Source organism: Ovis aries, chromosome 11, assembly GCF_016772045.2.
Source record: "Ovis aries strain OAR_USU_Benz2616 breed Rambouillet chromosome 11, ARS-UI_Ramb_v3.0, whole genome shotgun sequence".
Classification (NCBI taxonomy): Eukaryota; Metazoa; Chordata; class Mammalia; order Artiodactyla; family Bovidae; genus Ovis; species Ovis aries.
This window is the reverse complement of record NC_056064.1, coordinates 40,878,758-40,895,869: the sequence shown is the minus strand read 5'-3', so window position 1 is coordinate 40,895,869 and position 17,112 is coordinate 40,878,758.

The window sequence follows — 17,112 nt, the reverse complement described above, 5'->3', positions numbered from 1 at the left end:
TCCTCGACTTGTGTGTCCCTTCCATCTTCAAAGTCACCTATCTCATCACCCTGAACCCTTCTCTGACTCACTCTTCTACCTCCCTCTTCCACTTTTACAGATGCATGAGACTACATCAAGTCCAAATGAATAATTCTAGAAAACCTCCCTATTTTAAGACCATCTTGTCTGTATCCTTAATTCCGTCTGCGTCCTTAATTCCACTTTACCACGGAGCATACATGTGCACAGCTTCTAGGTATTAATGGACATCTTTAGAGGGGCATTACTGTCTGCCATACTTATCTAACAATTGAATCAAAGGTAAACCTGGAGAGGGGAGTCTCATGTATTATCTCCATAGAACACCAAAGCCCAAACTGGAGATCGGTGCGTATAAAGTCATGAGTGTTTAAATCATTTCAACATGAAATCATGTTTCCCTGTTGTAATTGAGCCTCAGGGAACACAATTGAGGTAATGATAGTATATATTTAGATTTCTACCTTAACTAATAATTTGAAGATGTAAACATGCTCCATAACCCTCTATGGGTCATCTTTTTATAGCAACAATAATAACAAGTAACATTTACTGAGTACTTCCTATGTTGGAGACAAAGTGTTTAGTGTTCCCCAGGTGCTTTTACTACACTGCTCATTTTACAAATCAGGAGCCTGGGGCATGAATCATTCAAAATTTAGCAGGGTCACGTGCATAGCTAGTATCAGCGCTGGGATTCAAACCCAGGACTGCATGATTCCAGATCCTGCACTTTAAACCATCATGCAAAACCACCTCTTCCTTTCTAAAGCAATATACACTTGGCAAAAATTTATTCCCTAATTGATTTGTTGTGAAAAGAAAGTGAAAGTTGCTCAGTCATGGCTGACTCTTTGCGATCCCATGTACTGAAGTGGGTTCAGTTCAGTTCAGTTCAGTTCAGTTCATTCGCTCAGTCATGTCCAACTCTTTGTGACTCCATGAATCACAGCACGCCAGGGCACCATGTCCATCACCAACTCCCAGAGTTCACTCAGACTCACGTTCATCGAGTCAGTGATGCCATCCAGCCATCTCATCCTCTGTCGCCACCTTTTCCTCCTGCCTCCAATCCTTCCCAGCATCAGTCTTTTCCAATGAGTCAACTCTTCGCATGAGGTGGCCAAAGTACTGGAGTTTCAGCTTTAGCATCATTCCTTCCAAAGAACACCCAGGGCTGACCTCCTTCAGAATGGACTGGTTGGATCTCCTTGCAGTCCAAGGGACTCTCAAGAGTCTTCTCCAACACCACAGTTCAAAAGCATCAATTCTTCAGCGCTCAGCCTTCTTCACAGTCCAAAGATGGGCTCGATAAAGGACAGAAATGGTATGGACCTAACCGAAGCAGAAGATGTTAAGAAGAGATGGCAAGAATACACAGAAGAACTGTACAAAAAGGATCTTCACGACCCAGATAACCACGATGGTGTGATCACTCATCTAGAGCCAGACATCCTGGAATGTGAAGTCAAGTGGGCCTTAGAAAGCATCACTACAAACAAAGCTAGTGGAGGTGATGGAATTCCAGTAGAGCTATTTCAAATCCTAAAAGATGATGCTGTGAAAGTGCTGCACTCAATATGCCAGCAAATTTGGAAAACTCAGCAGTGGCCACAGGACTGGAAAAGGTCAGTTTTCATTCCAATCCCAAAGAAAGGCAGTGCCAAAGAATGCTCAAACTACTGCACAATTGCACTCATCTCACATGCTAGTAAAGTAATGCTCAAAATTCTCCAAGCCAGGCTTCAGCAATACATGAACTGTGAACTTCCTGATGTTCAAGCTGGTTTTAGAAAAGGCAGAGGAACCAGAGATCAAATTGCCAACATCTGCTGAATCATGGAAAAAGCAAGAGAGTTCCAGAAAAACATCTATTTCTGCTTTATTGACTATGCCAAAGCCTTTGACTGTGTGGACCACAATAAACTGTGGAAAATTCTGAAAGAGATGGGAATACAGACCACCTGACCTGCCTCTTGAAAAATCTGTATGCAGGTCAGGAAGCAACAGTTAGAACTGGACATGGAACAACAGACTGGTTCCAAATAAGAAAAGGAGTATGTCAAGTCTGTATATTGTCACCCTGCTTATTTAACTTATATGCAGAGTACATCATGAGAAATGCTGGACTGGAAGAAACACAAGCTGGAATCAAGATTGCCGGGAGAAATAGCAATAACCTCAGATATGCAGATGACACCACCCTTATGGCAGAAAGTGAAGAGAAACTAAAAAGCCTCTTGATGAAAGTGAAAGAGGAAAGCAAAAAAGTTGGCTTAAAGCTCAACATTCAGAAAACGAAGATCATGGCATCCGGTCCCATCACTCCATGGGAAATAGATGGAGAAACAGTGGAAGCAGTGTCAGACTTTATTTTTTGGGCTCCCAAATCACTGCAGATGGTGATTGCAGCCATGAAATTAAAAGATGCTTACTCCTTGGAAGAAAAGTTATGACCAACCTAGATAGTATATTGAAAAGCAGAGACATTACTTTGCCGACTAAGGTCCGTCTAGTCAAGGCTATGGTTTCTCCTGTGGTCATGTATGGATGTGAGAGTTGGACTCTGAAGAAGGCTGAGTGCTGAAGAATTGATGCTTTTGAACTGTGATGTTGGAGAAGACTCTTGAGAGTCCCTTGGACTGCAAGGAGATCCAACCAGTCCATTCTGAAGGAGATCAGCCCTGGGTGTTCTTTGGAAGGAATGATGCTAAAGCTGAAACTCCAGTACTTTGGCCACCTCATGCGAAGAGTTGACTCATTGGAAAAGACTCTGATGCTGGGAAGGATTGAGGGCAGGAGGAAAAGGTGGCGACAGAGGATGAGATGGCTGGATGGCATCACAGACTCGGACGTGAGTCTGAGTGAACTCCGGGAGTTGGTGATGGACAGGGAAGCCTGGCGTGCTGCGGTTCATGGAGTCACAAAGAGTCGGACACGACTGAGCGAGTGAACTGAACTGATACAGAGTGAAGCAAGCCAGAAAGAAAAACACCAATACAGTATACTAACGCATATATATGGAATTTAGAAAGATGGTAACGATAACCCTGTATGTGAGACAGCAAAAGAGACATAGATGTATAGAACAGTCTTTTGGACTCTGTGGGAGAGGGAGAGGGTGGGATGATTTGGGAGAATGGCATTGAAACATGTATAATATCATATATGAAATGAATCGCCAGTCCAGGTTCGATGCATGATACTGGATGCTTGGGGCGGGTGCACTGAGATGACCCAGAGGGATGGTACGGGCAAGGAGGAGGGAGAGGGGTTCAGGATGGGGAACACGTGCATACCTGTGGCGGATTCATGTTGATGTATGGCAAAACGAATACAATATTGTAAAGTAATTAACCACCAATTAAAATAAATAAATTTATTTTTTTTTAAAAAACAAGACTTTAAAGTGCACTCAGGCTGGGACTTCCCTGGTGGTCCAGTGTTAAGATTTTGTGTTTCCACTGCAGGAAGCACAGGTTTGGTCTCTGGTTGAGGAACTAAGATCCTGCATGGTGCAAGGTGCAGCCAAAAAAAAAAAAAAAAGGCACCCAGGATATTGAAATAAAGTCCATAAATCTAGAGCATTCTATTTTAAAAATGTATAACTTCCCAGCAAACTGGATCCAAAGCCAGAACATAGTGTGATTTAGGCTCATTTTACCTGACCAAAATAGAGTACTCTCTTTTTAAGAGACAGAAATCACAGAAATTTATTGTTCTCTTTTTAATAGTCCAAGGTGAGTATTCCAGGTTGGCAGACACATCTGCTCTATATTGTTGGTTGAAGGACCCACATTCATCCTTCCGTGTCATAATTCCAGCCCTAGGCATTGATGTAGTCTGCATAAATCACAGATGTTCTCTCGGATTTCAGCTGGTGGGAAGAAGAAAGAGAAAACATGGAGGAGGCACACCCTCGGGAACAAAGACACGGCCTGTGAGTTGGCACCCATACTTCTGACTGTACCTCCCTGGAAAGAACTTAGTATACCGCCATGACTAAATTTAAAGAAAGCTAAGAAAACTAGCATGGTTCGACAGGCATGTGTTTGGCCAAAATTCCATTTCTATGGCTGAAGAAATATTGAATTTTGGTAGATAGTGAGCAATATCTGCAATAGTCTCCAAATTGCCATCAAGTTGTGAAATTATTACTTTCATGCTTCAAATTCATGTTTGTCAAAACCATATCTAAAATTTGGATAAAATTGGTACTTGGTAGTTTAATATTCTATGGAGGCAAAATTGACACATATTATTATATAAATGTCATGTGTACCGCATCATAATTAATTTGGATATTTGTGTACACTACAAAGTGATTAGCACCACGAGTCTATTTGCCATTCATCATCATGCAATTGGTCCTCTTCACCCATTTCATCTTCCCTGCAACTTGCCTCCCCCCAGTAACCATGAATCTAATCTCTATGAGTTTGTTTCCATTTCGTTTGTTCATTTGTTTTGTTTTTTAGATTTCATAAATAAGTGAAATCATACAATATTTGTCTTTCTCCGCCTGACTTATTTCAATTAGCATAATATCCTCAAGGTCCATCCATGTTGTCGCACGCTTCAAGAACTCTTTTCTTTATGCAGCTGAGCAGTATTCTACTGTTTGTGTGTGTGTGTGTGTATCATATCATCTTTATTGATTCATCCACTGATAGACACAAGTTGTTTCCACATCTTGACTACTGTAAATAATACTTTAATGAATGAATATTGGGGTTTATATATCTTTTGAAAGTTGGTGTTATCATTTTCTTTGGAGAAATACCCAGAAGTGGAATAGCTGGATCATATGGCAGCTGTTCCCTGGAGAAGGAAATGGTGACCCACTCCAGTATTCTTGCCTGGAAAATTTAATTGACAGAGGAGCCTGGTGGACTACAACCGATGGGGTCGCAAAGAGTTGGCCACAGCTGAGCAACTGACCACATGCCAGCTGTATTCTTAGATTTTTGAGGACTCTCCATTCAATTTTCCATAGTGGCTGCATCAATTTACCTCCCCAACCCACAATGTATGAGGGTTCCCTTTTCTCCACATACTCTTCAACACTTGTTATTCCTTATCGTTTTGATAATTGCCATTCTAACGGGGGGAGGTGATAATCTCACTGTGTTTTTGATTTACATTTCCCTGATAATTAGTAAAGTTGAGCATCTTTTCATGGGTTTGTTGGCCACCTGTATGTCTTCTTCGGAAAACTTTCAATTCAGTTCCTCCGTTTTCTTTTTGATCAGGTTGTTTGCTTTTATGTTGTTGAGTTGTACAGAATAGAGCATGCTATTACACACACACGTGTGTGTAATATTACAAATGTGTTTCAATAATAGAACCACTGAGCCTTTTTTTCTCTGTCCATATTTTTCTTTTCTTTCTTTTTTTTAAATTGAAGAATTGTTGACTTACAATATTGTATTAGTTTCAGATGTACAACATAGTAATTCAATACTTTATAGAGTACACTCTATACAAAGGTATTGATTATGTTCTTTGTGCTGTACATCCATGCAATTGATTCATTTTATAACTAGTCATTTGTATCTCTTAGTGCCCACCAACTGATGAATGGCTAAAGAAGATGTGGTATATCATGGAATATTACTTAGCCATAAAAAAAGAATGAAATCTTGCCATTTGCCACAACATGGATAGACCTGGAAGGTATTCTCCTTCATGAGATAAGTCGAAGAAGGACAAGCACTCTGTGTTTCCACTTATATGTGGAATCCAAAAAATAAAACAAATGAACAAATATAGCAAAACAAGACCACTAGGCATTTTTATAGGCAGCGGATTATCTAATTTAATTTACACAATAACCTCATCAATCAGAGGTGAGTATTAATCTAAGTTCACATTTGAGGATGTTGAGGTCTGAAGGGGTTGGGTAGCAAATAGCAAAGTCAGAATTTAAACTTAAAGCTGCTTAACCAGAACATTCATCAGCATAAACTTAGGCTGACCTTTACATGAACTTTATTGATAAAATATAAACTCTTGCAACTAATGTTTAACTTTTAATTCACCGGGAGACAGAAGTATGCCTTTTATAAATTGGAATATAGTTGCTTTACAATGTTCTGTTAGTTTCTGCTATACAGCAAAGTGAATTAGCCATGCCTTTTATATTGGAGTTTTTATCTCGCTCTTGTGACTGCCTGACAACTCTATTGACCCCTCTCCCTAGACCTGTGGGGTCATGGCTTCAAGCCAGACAAAAGATTTTACAATTATCACCATCTTCTGCCCTTATCTGCACACTGCAGTTTACAGATTACAAGACTCACGTGTATACATCCATCACAGACCTCATATACATTCACTCTTTATAACAGCCCTATTAATTACAAGGGAAATTATTAGTCCCATTTTAATGATAAGAAAAAGCTGGGAGTAGAGAAGTTAAGATTACCCAGTACTTTTAACCTAATAGTAGAGCAGAGACTTACCCCCAGCCCAAAGCCTTTTCCACTAATCCACACTGTAACAAAGATATAGAAAAAGGTACAGTATCATCAAGACTTTTCAAAGGCTATGGAGAGATCTTTGAAACTAGAGGCATAGAAAAAGCAATCCTCTGTACCCAAAATAAAGGAGAGAAAGAGAAAAGAATAAGTTTAATTTTGTCAAAAGTCAAATCATGGAACTTATTAATAGGCAGGAAAATAGGTAAGGAGAACATCATCCACAAATGTAGAAAGGAGCTTCAGTTCAGTTCAGTCGCTCAGTCGTGTCCGACTCTTTGCAACCCCACGAACCGCACGCATCACGCCAGGCCTCCCTGTCCATCACCAACTCCCGGAGTCCACCCAAACCCATGTCCATTGAGTCGGTGATGCCATAGAAAGGAGCTACCTAGAAGTAAATCTTCAAAGATACTATAAACGCACAAGAAGTGACTGTAAACACACAGCTGAAATATGAAGCCAGTGGTTATATGGGGAGTTGGGCACGGCACCTCTGCCACTGACTCACTGGACAACTTTAGGCAGGTCTTTCTCCTTTCACTGCTTTAATTTTTTCATTTAGTCCATCATAGTAATCTGGCAATGAAACAAGAGCCTTGAACAAAAAATACTTCACCAAAATATATGACTGTGATGGTTGCTGTTAAGTCGCTAAGTCATGTCCAACTCTTTGAAGCCCCGTGGACTGAAGCATGCCAGGCTTCCCCGTCCTCCACCATCTCCCAGAGTCTGCTCAAGTTCATGTCCATTGAGTCGGTGATTCTACCTAGCCATCTCATCCTCTGTCACTCGCTTCTCCTTTTGCCTTCAATCCTTTCCAGCATCAGGGTCTTTTCCAATGAGTCAGCTCTTTGGATATATGATTACTTCCTATCTAAAAACATACTGATTAGAATATTATCGAGCATGTAGAGTTTTAGGTAGCACAACAAACATTGTTTATTATATAATCCTATAGAATAGATGAATGCAGCCTACACATACAACAGATACCATAAGAGTCTGTAATAAGCTGAATTTTACTACAATATCCTCTTCGGGGTAGAAACCTAATAAATGCCGTGCCACTGCTCTAATATCTCTGTACATTCCTCTAAGTCATTCTTCCACAAAAAATAAATAATAACCTACCATTTTCTCTCTTCTGCACAATTGTAATAGCCTACCAGCTGATCCCCATAATTTACTCTTTTTCTCATTCATTCTCTACAAGGAAGAAGGGGTTATCTTTTTAAAACACAAATATGACCACTACATGGCACTCCCCTGATTAAAATTTGCCTGTGGTTTTCCATGACTCTCGCGCTGAAGATCAAAATAGTTAGCAGAGTTGAGAAACCCCAGAACAACCCAGCACCCGTGTGTACTGCCAGTTCATCTCGTTCTACGTTCTCCCTTGCTTTTTGTGCTCCAGTCATTTAGATTCGATAAATATTTGTTCAATGAGTGGATGAATGAATAAAAAAGCAAACAATACATTAAGTCCTTTTTTAATAAGAAACAATAGTTTGGTGAACCAAACACAATAAATGGTTGAATTTCAGGCACTGACAGCTGCCAAATGGGGAAGAATCCTGGTGTGTAAGGACTTTCCCATAGTCTTCCATATACTGGTTCTGCTACAACATGAACCACACTGAACTAAAAGTAAAAGCTATCCAAACAAGATTCTAATAAATAATCCCAAAATGGGTATGGAAACACAAAAGACCCCAAACAGCCAAAGTAATCTTGAGAAAAAAGCAGAAGGTATCACGCTCCTTGACTTCAAACTATTGCTACAAAACTACCATAATCGAAACAGCATGGTTTGGGCACAAAAACAGACACATAGATCCAGGATAGAGAACCCAGAAATAAACCCATGCACTTCTGATTAGTTATTCTACATCAAAGGAGGCAAGAATATGCCATGGGGGGAGGGGACATCTCTTCAATAACTGGTGTTGGGAAAACTGGACAGTTACATGTAAAGCAATGAAACTAGAACATTTCCTTACAACACATACAAAAATAAGCTCAAAATGGACTAAAGACTTAAATGTAAGACCTGAAAACTCTTGGAAGAAAACATACGCAGTACTCACTTTAACACTGGTCTAAGAAAATTTTTTTTTTTGGATCTGTCTCCTTGGGTAAGAGCAACAAAAGCAGAAATATAGAAAGAGACTATGTTAAACTAAAAAGCTTTTGCACAGTGAAGGAAACAATCAATAAAACAAAAAGTCAACTTACTGAATGGGAGAAGATATTTGCAAATGATATGTCTGATAAGAGGTTAATATCCAAAATATATAAAGAACTCATATAACCCAACATCAGAAAACAAACAATGCAATTAAATGAGCAGAGGACCTGAATAGACATTTCTCCAAAAAAGACAAACAGATGACCAATGGATACATGAAAAGATGTTCAACATCACTAATTATCAAAGAAATACAAATCAAAACCACAATGAAATATCACCTCAGACCTTTCAGATGGCTGTTATCAAAAAGACAAGAAATAACACGTGTTGGAGAGGATGTAGAGAAAAGGGCATCCTCATTCGCTGTTTGTGGGAATGTGAATTGGTTCAGCCACTAGTAAAAGAGTATGGAGTTTCCCCAAAAAGTTAAAAATTGAGTCACCATATGATCTAGCAATTCTCCTGGGTATTTATCCAAAGAAAATGAAAACACTAATTTGAAAAGATACATGAACCCCAATATTTATTGTAGAATTATTTATAATAGCCAAGATATGGAAGAAACTGAAGTGCCCATCACAGGTGAGTGGATGAGATGTGCCATATAGTATACACTGGGTTGGCCAAAAAGTTCATTTGAGTTTTTCCAAAAGATAGTACAGAAAAACTCAAACAAACTTTTTGGCCAACCCAATATACAATGGAATATTACTCAGTCATAAAAAATGAAACATTGCTATTTTACAAATCCACAGCATGGGTGGACCCAGAGAATATTATGCAAAGTGAGAGAAGTTAGACAGAGAGAGATAAATGCTCTATATTTTCACTTCTATGTGGAATCAACAAAACAGAAACAAACTCCTAGATACAGAGAACAAACTGGTGGTTACCAGAGCAGTGGGGAGTCAGAGAATGGGCGAAATATCTGAAGGGGAATAAGAGACACAAACTGCCAGACATAAACAAGTCATGGAGATATAATGTAGATCACAGAGAAGATAGTCAATGTTGTAATAACTCCATGTGGTGCATAATCTAAAAAATATCAAATCACTATGTTGTACGCCTGAAACTAATATCATATTATAAGTCAGCTACACCTCAATTTAAAAAAAAATAAGGTTTCAGCAAACTGCATGAGATGATGTCTCAGCAAACCAACACCACAGTTACTCAAAATGCCTCCTTAAATGGCAAAAGAAAATCACACCTAAGTGGCACCAAAACTAATGTGTGGGTTAATTCAAGGATTATCAGTGACAACAGCCATTGTACAAGGGATTTATCTGATTATCTATCATGTTCTTTGGATTAAGATGATAAATAGGAGAAAACAAGAAGAGTGAAGTCATTTTAGTCTTGGGCTAGCACTCCCCACCCGCCAGTGAGGATCTGTTTTTCTTCTGTGGCCTTAAACGCACAAAATCACCCAACAGGCCTGGTGTCATGCCAAAGGGAATTCAAAAGGACTGAAGGATCTTTCTAAGGTCGTGTTTAAACCAGATTGTCCCAGCACTCCCTTCAAAGAAGTTATCTGGCTGACACATCATTTACCTTCTCTGATAGGTTTGATGCCAACTGGAAAAGGAAACTAATAAAGGGGCAGAGATGTGCCTCCTTTTTTGAAGGTGATGGTGATAAATGAGATTCAACTCCCAGCATCGTGGGAGAAGCTGATTCTTCCCAGCCTTCACACTAAGGTACTTAACCACAAACATGCCACTCCAATGATGATGACTTCATTGATAGAAGGGGGAAAGATCCCGACAAACAGGAAAATGAGGTTTTATCTGTTGGTGATAATGCTAAATTTTCTCCCTGAAAATTAAAACTCTGAGTCCAAGGTACAAATAGATAAAGATCAGTAGCTGTTCCTAAGCACCCAGAACAGACCCTCATGTAACAGGTTGTGTCATTTGGCAGAGGAATTGAATTTGTGGGAAAAAAAACAAACAAACAAACAAACCCCACATCCATAGGCTGAAGGATCCTTGAAGGCAGGGACTGTGTCTTAGTCTCAGAATCAGAGCAGTTCTAAAGTCAGCTTTCAGGATATCCTTCTCCAGCAAGACAGTCCAAAAAACTTCAGTTCTTCAGCTCTCAGCCTTCTTTATGGCACAACTCTCACATCCGTACGTGACTACTGGAAAAATCAGCATTGACTGTACAGACTCTTGTTGGCAAAGTGATGTCTCTGCACTTTAGTATGCTTTCCAGGTTTGTCATAGCTTTTCTTACAAGGAGCAAGCATCTTTTAATTTTGTGATTCCAGTCACTGTCCACAGTGATTTTGGAGCCCAAGAAAATAAAATCTGCCATTGTTTCCATTCTTTCCTCGTCTATTTGCCATGAAGTGATGGGACCATGTCTCAAATACCGTGGGGCAACTGAGTCCAAGTACTGAAACTACTGAGCCTGCAAGCTGCAACTAGAGAGCCTGAGTGATTCAACGAATAAATGAAATATCTCACATGCTACAAGTAAGACCCAACACAGTCAAATAAATAATAAAAAGATGCTTAAATAAATGCTTAAAAGTAAAATTTCAATAAACTAGTTAAGTGAATTACAAGGAGCCCAGCCTGGCACTCTGTGATGAGCCTAGAGGGATGGGATGGGATGGGAGGAGTGAGATGGCTCAAGAGGAAGGGGTATATATATATATATATATATATATAATTATGACTGATTTATGTTGCTGTACCACAGAAACCAAAACAACATTGTAAAGCAATTACAATGAAAAAATAAATTTAAAAAATTAAATAAGTAAATAAGTGAATTAAATTAAAAGGCTTAGGAATATACAGCATATTAAAAGGCAGAGACATTACCTTGCCGACAAAAGTCTGTCTAGTCAAAGCTATGGTTTTTCCAGTAGTCATGTATGGATGTGAGAGTTTGACTATAAAGAAAGCTGAGCACCAAATAATTGATGCTTTTGAACTGTGGTGTTGAGGGACTCTTGAGAGTCCCTCGGATTGCAAGGAGATCAAACCAGTCAATCCTAAAAGAAATCAATCCTGAATATTCACTGGAAGGACTGATGCTTAAGCTGAAATTCCAATACTTTGGCCACCTGTTGCCAAGAACTGACTCATTGGAAAAGACCCTGATGTAGGGAAAGATTGAAGGCAGGAAGAGAAGGGGATGATAGAAGATGAGATGGTTGGATGGCATCACCAATTCGATGGACATGAGTTTGAACAAGCTTTGGGAGTTGGTGATGGACAGGGAAGTCTGGCGTGCTGCAGTCCACGGGGTTGCAAAGAGTCGGACACAACAGAGTGACTGAACTGAACTGAATGGCAACACTTAAACATAGCTAGCCACTTGTAAATAATAAACCATAAAGAATAAGGAACTCTAAAAGAATATAATGGAATACTGCTGCCAGTCCTTGCTCCTTTTAACTAGCCATGGGCTCTTGCCAGAGGTACTTCCCTTCTTTAGTTTCCTGTCTATAAAATAATGGGCATGAGGCAGATGATAAACATGGCTCACTTCAAAGTCTAATAGTATGTTCCTATAAAACATGAAAATGATAAACATTTTTTTGGTAACTAGAGGCCAACGGAAAGAAGGAGCTTTTAAAGTTTTACGTCATTGGATCCTAACTTTTTCTATTTATATACTCCTTGGAAAAGTTCATGGAAGTTATAATCTCCCCTTAAAAAAGTAAGCATTAGAACACACGGGAAAAATCTTGCATATCACTTTAGAGAGCTTACTAACTTCCTGAAGTCTACCCACTGAATTGCGAATTAAAAATCTCAGCTTAAATTGAAGCATTGTCTTGTTTTTCAGTTGGGAAATCTTCCCCATGGATACAGAAGCTTCAAGAGCTTAAACATCCAAGATCAAGTAAGGTCACTATAAGATATTTCGTTAGAAGTGATAGATATATGCAACACTCCCTATGAAGTATTATTCATGCCCAAAATGCCAAACTTGAATCTAAGAAAGTCATTAGATCTAACTACCACCTAACAAGAAAAACAGGGGGCAGAGTAACTTCGGAAAAAAAAAATGCAGGGATGTAATCAGCAAAATCCAGCCTTTGCGAAATTCTACAGGATTCATCTTCCCTTCCATTCAATCTTTCTGACTCTATTCCCTGGGACCTTCTGCTTCTTTCCAAACATGAGAGTCCCTTAAGTCTTCATTCTGTTGAAGAGCTTATAATTTTTTTTTAACTACACCTGCACAGCCATTTTTCTTTTCCTCTCATTTCTCCCTCTCTCTATTCTACAAAATCCACTGTTTTCTATTCTTCCCAAGACCAAAATTGAGAAACATTTATGGAGGGCCTGCCATAGCCCTCTATAAACTGGAAGTATTAAGAAATTAAGAGCTGGGATAACTAGACAGTTGCTTGACATACAGTGTGTGTACATGTATTACTCACTTAATCATGTCCAATTCTTTGCAACTCCATGAACTGTGACCCACCAGGCTCCTCTCTCCATGGAATTCTCCAGGCAAGAACACTGGAGTGGGGAGTCATTCCCTTCTCCAGTGGATCTTCCCAATCCAGGGATCAAACCCACATCTCCTGTACTGAAGGCAGATTCTTTACCATAGAGTATAGGCAGCAAACGTGTTTTTCACCTTTCTATGTGTTTGCAAATTGTTCAGAAATATGCTAATACATATCAGGACTTAAATAATTACTTAGATTTCTGTCAATACAGATCTTATTGAATTAAAGTCTGCTTCCTATTGCTGTAGTCTAATATCTGATCTACCTCAAATTTCCTAACTCTTCCCTTTTTTTAAAATTCTTCTCTCTTTTTTCTAATATTTATTTATTTATGTCTGTGTCGAGTCTTAGTTGGAGCACTCAGGCTTAATTGCCCCAAGGCATGTGGGATCTTAGCTCCCCAACCAGGAACTGAACCCACAACCCCTGCATTAGAAGATGGATTCTTAACCACTGGAGCACCAGGAAAGTCCCCCTAACTCTTCTCTTAAGGTCCCTGATGCTATTCATTTGTAGTCACTTACAAGGCTCTATCCACCTCTACGTCGTTATCTAATTCTCTCCTGCTTTGAAAAATCAAATTAAGAAGGGCATAGTTAAAATAGATAAGCAACAAGAACCTACTGTGGAGTACAGCGAACTCTATTCCGTACTCTGTAATGACCTAAATGGGAAAAGAATGAAAAAGAATAGGTGTATGTATTAAACATATGTGCAACCGAATCACTTTGCAATGCACCTGGAAGTATCACAACATTGTTGATCAACGATACTCCAACAGAAAATAAAAAATTTTAGAAAGAAACGTTTCCAACATAGTTGCCTCATTATCTTCCATTTGAGAAAATTTCCTTCTATGACCTTAAAACTCTTTTTGCCTGTGTGTGTGTTTATTATTTTTCCTGGTTTGTCAGTCAGTCTAAACAGGTATATTTGGAAGCAACTTAAAGTTGGTTTGATTTCCTCTCCTAATCTGAAAACAACATTGAATGCTTCTTAATTAAACCTTATAGCTGTCAGCCCCTCTTCCAGGAAAAATCAAAATACAAGAAATTTTATTTTTTGGCCACAATTTGATAAACTTAGGCACTTACAGAATCCCTGCTCTGGCATCACTGTAGAAGCTATGTTTTATTTCTATAAGTGTTTTATCTTTTTTATGTAACCCTCTAAATCATAGGATAATGACATGGCAATTTGGCCTGGAGATCTGCCACTCATCTGTTCTGAAATGTGATGCATAGTAAAGATCTGTTTGGGGATTGTTTTGACCATTCTTCTCTCGCTATAAAGAAGAGCGTGCCAAGGGAATGCTTCGGTGATGAATGGCTATCTTTTAAAGGCAAGGACACACTGCTCCCAGTTAATGACAGCTAACTATTGACAAGGCTCTCTTCTGATCCCTGATACACCCACGGGCAATCCCATTCATCCACTCAGCACCAACCTCTCCTGCAAAATATCCATTCCCTTTTAAGACAACATTTCAGGTTATTAGAAAGATGAACCTAATATGAAAATTACAAGCCTTTTACCTGGGAAGTCATACAAAGAAGAATAATTTAGATGTTAAACAACTTGAACTCCATAGAAATACCCCTCCCCCCAAAAATTCATGAAACCCTTTTACAGGTGAAAGACTAAGCCACCAAGTGGAGTCGCTCAGTCGTGTCCGACTCTTTGCGACCCCATGGACTGTAGCCTACCACACTCCATCCATGGGAGTTTCCAGGCAAGAGTACTGAAGTGGGTTGCCATTTCCTTCTCCAGAGGATCTTCCCAACCCAGAGATCAAACCGGGGTCTCCTGCATTGTAGGCAAACACTTTACCGCCTGAGCCACAAGGGGAGTCCTTAGTGACCAAAAGGATGAGTAAGTGTTGGACATGTATTGAGAGTCAACTGAGCCTTTTATCCCTTGAGTTCTTTAAAAAATAGTTTGAAAATAAGCTCAGAAATTTGAGGTCGACCTACTAAAAGCAAAGATCTGCACCAAATGACTACTTGTTGGCCCTTTTTTAGCTCTGTGATTCCACATATATTGGCACTTACCACATATTATTTCACTCTCCTTAAAAGTCATCAATTAAAAGAAGAGTATGACAGTTTTAAAACCCTATAGAAAACTTGTAACTAAAGTGAATTCACTTTAGTTTCTTGTCAGCTGTTTTTTTAATTAACCTAATTCTTCTAAATTAAAATAAACCATATGAAGTTAGTTTTCTAAAATTATTCTAGCTGTCCATATGTCTAGCAATGTGCACAGATGGAGAGGATCTGAAATGTTTCTAAAATCCAGTGGAACTCCATGCATCAGGGGCTACAAGGAAAATCATCATATGACGCTCCTAGAAGAAATGACTTTGACCAAGTCCTCTCAAATCTCACCATCAGATTTTCTCTCCTCTGGCCCTGCTCCAACACCAGAAATCCTTTGCTCGAGGTTAACTCTTTTAAATCCAAACCCCATATACTGCTGTAAAATGTGCTAAATTCACGGGGCTCAGAAGTCATTGCCAGTTATACACACCTGAAATGAGCAGGTAACGATCAATTCCATTGTAGATGATTGTGACAGACTTTAGGGAATCGGAGCACAGCCTGGCCCTAGCGCATCCTACAGCCGGATGTGAACCTGGGTCCATGAGAGCACAAACCTGAGCCCCACAAATGATCCAGAACCATCTGCATCCGTCAGAACACAGCTTGCCACCGCATGTCTGAACAAGTCTCTATTTTTCCCTCATTCGCTCTGTGTTCATCATCTCTCCCTTCTGTCTTTCTCTCATGTTTAGAGATGTAAGTGACTGCAGAACTCTTGCAAAGGGCGCTCCCTGTAAGTCTTGACAAAGTTTTTCCATCTTGCACACAGTGAGATGAGGAAAGTCCAGAGCACTTTTTGCAAGGTTTTGTTGCCAGGGCAGACAAGCTGAGCTAGTGTGCTTTAGTTTATTTTATTTTAATTAGGAATGATTTTGCTTTTGTAGCTAGCTGGTTGACGGCTAGCAGAGGCTTTTTCTTACTCTCTGATTTTACAACTCACACTCCTAAAAGAGGCAGGAGGTGACACCGTCAGAGGACCTGAGTTAAAATCCTGACTTAAAGTTTCACTACTGAGTTAACACGCAGTGTTTATGAAACACCTATAAGAAGCCAGACTTTGATGCTTTGAAGATGAAAGACATAATCCTTGTTTTCAAGAAGCCTGTAGTCCCCAAGGAGTGTAACAAATGCAATACAATGTGGTGAGTGAAGAATAGGGGTCAACTTAGGCCCAGGTGGTGGCTGGACCCAGCTCAGGGTGGGGGGTTCCCAGTTCCCATCCTTCTGCTCTGGGGTAGGGATACCACGCTGTCTGCTCCTCTGGAAGATCTTGGGATCTAGAAAAGGCATTTTCCTCAAAGAAGGAGCACACAACTCATGTAAGAAAATCAGATAACAATTGCGATGAAAGCAGTAACCCTTGAACTACATCTGGAAGGCAGGAGAGCAGGCCTAGGCAGCACAAGCAAGGTTTTCCAGGCAGAGGAAATAGCACAGACCAAGGCCAAACAACCACAAATTCCTGTGTTGATTTACATTACACGCAAATCAGCTCCCCATCTTTCACCTCTAGGAGGAAAACGGGAACAATAACTCTTCCCTGGCCACATCCCTGGCTATGTGGATTAAATACAGAATATCAAAGGGCTTTGTAAACTGGGAAGTCCCATTATCACCATTATGAAAGAGAAGTGTGATCCAGGGCTCCGTCAAGATTCAGCTCAATGATAACCGCGCTATGTGGCCGAAGGAGCCACACCCTGGCTTTGCCACTAACCCACAATCTGTTCCTCTGCCATCCTGCCCACCCCACCCCACGGGCCTCAGTTTTCCTCATCTGTAAAGTCAGTGGCTCGGACTAAGGAACACTTCTGTCCCTTCAAGATGCTG